At 43.6% G+C, this 7,543-nt stretch overlaps 1 long non-coding RNA gene across 1 annotated transcript; it reads left to right on the top strand.

Moving 5' to 3' along the window:
* Positions 1-5,300: 5,300 nt before the first annotated feature.
* Positions 5,301-6,988, top strand: LOC128337477 (uncharacterized). Its single transcript, XR_008312287.1, has 2 exons — positions 5,301-5,452; positions 5,542-6,988. It is a non-coding gene; the product is annotated as an uncharacterized LOC128337477 (long non-coding RNA).
* Positions 6,989-7,543: the final 555 nt, after the last annotated feature.

Genomic DNA, 7,543 nt, shown 5'->3' with positions numbered 1-7,543 from the left:
AAGGTTTTGGTTACAACCTATAAAGCCCTAAACAGCTTGGACCCTGGGTATTTAAGAGAATGTCTTCTTTGCTATTAACCACATCGCCCACTGAGATCATCTCGAGAGGTTCATCTTCAGTTGCCACCAGCTCGTCTGATGGCTACTCAGGGACGGGCCTTCTACATTGCTGGCCCAAGGCTTTGGAACACACTTCCCACTGAAATAAGAGCCTTCGCATCTCCTACAACTTTTTAAAGGGCTGTCGAGACTTATTTGTTCACCCAAGCTTTTAATTAGATACTGTTTTAATTGTTCTAATTGTGTATTAATAGTTTTAACTTTTTAATCTGTTGAATGTTTTCATCTGTTATTGGCTGTTTTTATTTTTTTGAAAACTGCCCCGAGGACTTGCGTTTTAGGCAGTATAGAAATATATTAAGCAAAATAAAACTAAAAATAGTCTAAAATAGCATGTAGCAAGACTTGGGAATGTTCTCCCAGTAGGATCCACTCCTCCGTCTCCATCACAGCTTTGAGAAAGCCAGGAAAATCTAGGCTCTTTAGATGAGTGGTAGAGTATTTCTGGTTGCGGCAGCTCTGTTCCAAATAGAAATACTCGAATGCAAAAATTTGAAATGAAATCTTAAAGAGTGTAGACAGTTTATTACTATTATTACTGGACTATTAAAATCAAATGTTGAATGGTGGGCTCCTGTACTTGCAAGATTCTTTACGTATATGAACCGTACTGCCTGTATCCCTGAGGAGTGAGGTACAACGGTGATTGCTTCCATCTATAAGGAAGGCCAACACTCTGACCCTTCTCATTATTGACCAATCAGTCTGTTGAGCATTATTCATAAATTATATTCTAGACATCTATATGTTTACCTCACGAACTGGTTGGAACAGAAGAACATACTAAGGGAGGAACAGGCGGGGTTTATGTCCATTCGGATGACTCTTGATCAGGCCCAAGTTCTACAACATCTGGCTGAAAAGTATTCACCGCTGTATGCAGCTTTAAAGGCAGGGTTTGGCTCCATTTCTAGGGAGCGCCTGGGGAGTAAACTTGCCTATTCCTCCATTGATCGTAAGCTGCTTCTCCTTACCTGAGATGCTGACAGTCAGTGTAGAAAATGCTAAGCTAGATGGACAAAGGGTCTGACTTGGCAGAAGGCAGCTTGCTATGTTCCGATGGGAGGTGGGGGTCCCACAGGGTCCCAGGAGAGATCATCTTCCAAGATATCCACCCCTCCACTGTGGACATTGCAATTTGGTGTGTTTTAATAATTCGGTAATGAGAGTGATTGAAACCCAGCCAGGGCACGTACCGCAGGCATTGCAAAAAACTCATCATCATCACATGCAGATCACTCATTCCTGCAAAAGGGAGAATGGGTGACTTTTGAAGTGCTTTAATGAGCCCCAGTCCCTTCCTGAGGTGTTTAAAGTGGTTCACTCAAAACTGAAGCCAGTCAAGTTGAAGTCGAAGTAAGGAGACTGTGAGATAAATAGGCACTGGGTGGTTAACATGGCATCAAAACAAATAGCTTAGCTATTTTTCACTCTTTTTGCTTGGTAAGCTGTTTTTGGCCCAGGGGATAAAGAAGTGCCAGCAACAACCCAATAAAAGCTATAGGCGCTGAAGGAGGCAGCACAAGCTCCAGAGAGCTTGACACACTGGCTTGAGTCAACCCTCAAACCATCAACCAGATCCCCACAGCAGAAGTCACGATCGTACCACCTGGCTCCCTCCTGACCATCCCAGGACCCATCACGTCCGCTAGCTGTATGCCGGTCTACGTGGGAGGCATCACTGCCATTGGAGGTTCCGGGATTGTAGGATCAGGAGCCTGGGGATGTCTGGGTTACAGAGCTCTAGGCCAGTGAAGAGGTGGATATCTTCGAAGAAGCTCTCTCCTGGGACCCTGTGGGAGCATCTGCCAATAGACCCCATAACGTCCAACGACTGATCATAATGACCAGGAACCGGCAACCCTAAGTCTGAGGCATCGCTGAAAACCAGGCCAGGACTTTGAGGGGACTGGGTGCCCTTCTTCTCCCACTACTTTGCTCTGCTATCCTCAATATGAATTCATCGGTTTCCTTCTGTCTCCCAGCTGTCTCTTCCCTGAGTCCTCAGAAACCCTTCTGTAAGAATGAAAACTTCCATATATTTTTGTTTTAATCTCTGGTTTATTTTTAAATTGTTAAATTGTTTTTAAGTTTTTGTATATGTTTTTAACTAGTTTTATGCCATTGGTAACCGCCCATAGATGAAAGTTGGTGGCGGTGTACGAATTTGCTAAATCACTCAATCCATCAATCAATAATACGCAGGACCACAGCTGCACTCTGGGGAGGATGCACACCTACCTCGCTAGCATGCAGGAAAGTTTGCTGAGGTGACGTAGGTGAAGGATTGGAACCATTCAAAGGAGGAAGAAGCAATGATGTGGTCGCTTACTACTAACACTCCACTGCAATCAGGCCCATAGCCACTAGAGTGCAGTCACTTCCAAGAAGCAGCCATCCCTCCATCCCTACCGGCCCACCCTGGGAAGACCTGTTTATTTTAAGAACCAAAGGGAGCCTGTTCTGAACATACTCCTTGGTCCGAGGACTCCAGCTGCTGGGGAAACCACCAGCGAAGGAAGTCTCCCTCCAAAGAGCATTTTTATTGAAAACCACTCCCAGGTATTTATAAGTCCTTACTTGATCAATTGATTGATTAAGTGCCATCAAGTCGTGTCGACTCTTAGCAACCACATAGATAGATTCTCTCCAGGATGATTTGTCTTCAACTTGGCCTTTCAGGTTTCTCTGTGGTGCATTCATTGCTGTTGCTTCTCTTCTGATGACAGCATTCGGAGCACAAAATGGAACTTGCAAAATGCATCTAATAAATTTAGTCTGGATAGCCTCCAGTAAGGCAAGACTTTCAGGTCCCAGTTGGGCTCCATATAAGAGCAAAGGCAGTACTTTGGCTGTATAAAGTCACACTGTCGCAGGTATAAAAGCATCACCATGTGTAAAATGATAAGATTTGATCTTATTTACAACCATTTGAGCAGACTGTCTGATGGAGTTAAAATGGGCATTTCTAGAGCCAACAGAGTGAAACGCAATTCCTAGATCTTTAAAGGAATTAACCTGCTCAATCTTGTTTCCTTGTATGGACCAATTATAACACTTAGCTCGCTTGGCGAACACTAAGACTTTAGTCTTACTATAATTTATTTCAATAGACTCTTGGTTACAAAATGATGAGAAGAGTCTTAGGGCACGCTTAAGGCCTACAGGTGTCTGCGACATAATAGCCATGTCATCCACATTTAATAATATGGAGACGTGCCTATCGGCTAACTTTGGTGGATGAATAGAGAGGGTGGACAAACAAGTAACCACAGAATTAACATAGATGTTGAACAGAGTAGGAGCAAGTATACAGCCCTGACGTCCTCTAAAAGTTGGAATTTCCGATGTTAACTGTCCAGTTGGGCCATAACGAACTTTCAAACAAGTATGCTTATGCAGACTAACAATAAGTTTGAGTAATCTTTTATCTATTCCAAGGGCTTCCAGTTTAGACCACAGTCTCACTCTAGAAACTGAATCAAATGCAGCTTTGAGATCAATGAATGCTACATAAAGTGCTGAACCTGGGAACCTAGAATACTTCTCTGCCAGAAATTGAAGGGTAAAAGCATGTTCCGTGGTGGAACGACCCTCCCGAAAGCCTGCCTGCTCGATAGCTAAAATGTCATTTGCCTCAATCCAGTCTAGAAGTTTTATCAGAAGATGCCTCGCCTAAATTTTACTAATAACATTAAGCAAGCTAATGGGACGATAGTTGGCTGGGTCCTCACGCCTACCTTTTTTATAAAGAGGAATTGTTATAGCAAGGCCCCAATCACTGGGAATGTTAGCAGTTGTATCTATATAGGTAAATAGAGAGGCTAAAACGTGGACCCACCAATCAAGATTCACTCTGATAGCCTCAATAGAAATGTTATCACTACCAGGGGCTTTCCCATTACTAAATTTCTGAATAAGTTTTTCAATCTCTGAACAGGAGACTGGGTTCCACCTAAGAGTATCTCCATTTAGTTGTTCAGCATTATAAACCATATTATCAGCCTTACTATAGAGCTGTAGGAAATGTTGTTCCCAAACCTGAGCTGGAATCACAGAAGCTGGAAGTGTAGGTGTTTTCGACAGAGCAGGTGAAACAAGCCTCCAGAACTTAGACTGATTGTTAGACTTAGCAGCCTCAATTAAATCAAGCTGTTTTTTGTTAACGGCTTGTGCCTTCTTCTCTCTAAGCAACCTCTTAGAGGCGGATTTCATCGAGAGCGCCCTTTGCCTGTTTTCCAAAGAGGGTGCTGTTCTATAAGTTAAGAAAGCCTTAAGTGTGTTATTTTTGGCAATGCAACAATCCCGATCAAACCAGGAACGAGAAAAGGACTTGGCGTGATTTGAATTTTTATTTGGATATACTGAGGTGACAAAAACTGGGCACAACAGTGCTAAGACTGAAGAAAAATGATCTAACATTGAACACCTCTGGGAGCCTTAGATCCTGTTATAATTGCTTCCCGTAAACCACACGCCTCTGCTGACCCAAGCACATTAGCAACTCGTGTGGCAAGTTCCTCAGACCACCTCAATCTCTGGTAACTAGTGTTCCTAAAATCTCCTACCACCGGTCCAGCTTGCACCTCTTGAGCCAACACCCAACCAAAACTTCAAAAGCATAGGGTGATGATCGCTTTCATGTCTGGGGATAATCTGGAAGTTCAAAACCCTGGACAGCATTCTGGAGGAAACGGCAACATAATCAATTATAGATGGTTTGGCCCCCACCCAATGCGAGTAGTATTATATACATACCTGGGAGGAGCCTAAGTAAGGGCAAGTGAAGCCACAGACTAAGTAAGGGCAAGAAATATGGGCAGAGTGAAGTCAGAGCCTTGTAAGGGCAAGACGTCATCAAGCCCCGCCCATTGAAGGGCAAGATGTCATCAATCCCCTCCCACTGATGGGCATGACATCACCACAGTAGGGAGGCGTTGTAAACCCTCCAGAGAACATGCCCAGGCATGCCCAGAGCCTCCTGTACCATGAGCCCTACCCACCTGACATGTGAGGACCAATAGGAAGGAGTTCCCAGCCAGCCGTTCAAGGCTTATAGTGTTGCTGCTGCATGGAGTACAAGGCTTGTAGCATAGCCCCCTTTGCATAAAGGTAACAATTCTACTGTTTGCTTGTGGGTTTGATGATGGGATCTCCTCAGAGCCCTAATTTGGCAACAAATCAGCCAGATTCTACACCTAAGCCAAGAAAACGCCATATTAGCACCAGTTCAGATGATGAAGGACCTCCTGTGAAAACCTATGCTGAAGAACAAGCTGAGACAAGGGAAATATGGCAAGAGATCCTGGCAACCATGGCAGCTGAGCCACAGGTAAATATATTTTACAGGCTAGGTTTTGAGGTTTTGTGTGTGTGTGAAAAAGGACATTAAACTAATAGTCTTTTCTTTTCTCCCTTTAGAATTCAGCACTTGTGCAAACTCTGAAACGCTCTCGCATAGCAATGCAGAAATTCTTGGGCCTGGATATCAATGAAGAGCCCTATAGTACCTGGGCGGAGCCTAAGTAAGGGCAAAGTGAAGCCATAGCCTAGTAAGGGCAAGGAACTATGGGCAAGGTAAAGCCAGAGCCTAGTAAGGGCAAGTTGAAGCCCTGCCCTTCGAAGGGCATGATGACATCACAGCAGGAAGGAGCCGAAAGCTTCTAACTAAGGGCAGGTTGAAGCCACAGCCTCCTAAGGGTATAGTGAGACCCTGTGGAGAGCGTCCACAGAAGATGGCCAGGCAGACCCCCATGTCCAGGCATGTTCAGACATGCCCAGAGCAGATGCAGAACAAACACCCATGTTTGGACATCAGCCCCCCACACCCCCCGAACAGGTCTGTGTATGTTCAGACATGCACAGAGCAAGGGTTAGGCCAGGCCTGCACAACATAAGGCCCGGGGACCAGATCAGGCCCTCAGGGACTTTTTTGTGGGTCCACTGATTGTCACAACTTGCAGCAACAGCACCCCAAGGCCACTCTTTGGGTTAGTTCCCTCTTCTTCATCTTTTCATCCTCTGCCCTCTCTGAAACTGCCTTACAGCACCATCCTGTGCATGTTTACTTGGAAATATTTACTTAGTTTACTCCTAAGTAAGCACGACTAGGATTGCAACATGAAATCGACAGCAATTTAGAAAGAGGAGAGGATTTTGCATTTGTTTGGGGCTGGCATTTTTTAAGGGAGATCTCACTAGATGCCCCAGTGACTGAGCAAGGACAGGCTCTATTTTCTGGCCATGATTCTTAGTTAAAATTGTGGGTCCCTTGCCAAAGGGGGGAAAGATCCACAACTATCTAGTAATTGCTTGCATTAATATTTTTAATAATTAATTTTAATTCAATAATGTGCTGAAAATTGACCTTGACCACTGAACACCATTGTGGTTGGTTCCAGCCCATCAAAACATTTGAATTGTGTACCCCCCGGGTTAGCCCCAGAGCAGGGTTGTTATTTTTGTAGAGAGAAAATAAAATGCTCTTCAGATTAACTAAATAGGGTATATTCTAGATTTTAAGAACTCATACACATTAACTTTGTACTATGGATTCTGAAGTTGAAAGTTTTCCCCCTTTAAAAAGAAAAGTTGCCCGCAATTAATGCTGGATCATCTTTTCTTTGTCTCTGTGATGAGGCTAGCCTGGAGTTTTATCCTGAGAGGCCCCTGAAACATCAGCCCTATCCATCCTCAGCACTGTACCTCCAGTGACTGTTGCTGGTGTGTATCTTATGTTTCTTTTTAGATTGTGATCCCTTTGGGGACAGGGATCCATCTCATTTATTTATTATTTCTCTGTGTAAACCTCCCTGTGCCATTTTTGGAAGGGTGGTATAGAAATTGAATAAATAAATAACTAAAAATGCTTTTTGTGTGTGATGTATAAGTAGGACAATTTCATACATTCTGATAAGTACAGCTTCTTAAAAACATTAAAATCATGATCTCTTTCGTTATGCAGTGACAATGCCTTGCTGTCTAAGAAACAAGGCTTTTTTAAAAAAAAAAAATAACCAGTTCTCCAAAAAACTGGTAGGACTAGGCCCTTCAAATGGTGTGGTCTAACCGTTAAGTGTTCATCAGATCAATGACCACTACAGGCTTTTGATATATGTGTGTGTGTGTGTGCGCGCGTGCATGCACAGGTAGGCTGACAGATGCAATTTCTATTTATCTGACGCTTGGTGGTGGGGTGGGAGTTTGTATTTTGTGTATTCACTAGGAAATGAGAGTTCTGGTTCTTTAGAAATCAACTAACACACACTAATTAAATGCATCAAAATTACTGACCAAGACTAAGTCCTATTGAGGACAGAGAAAGCAAGCAAGAATGAAAGATTAAGAGCAGTGACAAGGACTAGTTGTGAAACTGTGTCAAAGGAGAAGGGAAAAACTGTTTCTGAGGCCAAGGAAATCTAGA

This window comes from Hemicordylus capensis, chromosome 14 (assembly GCF_027244095.1).
Source record: "Hemicordylus capensis ecotype Gifberg chromosome 14, rHemCap1.1.pri, whole genome shotgun sequence".
NCBI classification, from domain to species: Eukaryota; Metazoa; Chordata; class Lepidosauria; order Squamata; family Cordylidae; genus Hemicordylus; species Hemicordylus capensis.
This window is presented reverse-complemented; position numbering and strand designations above follow the sequence as displayed.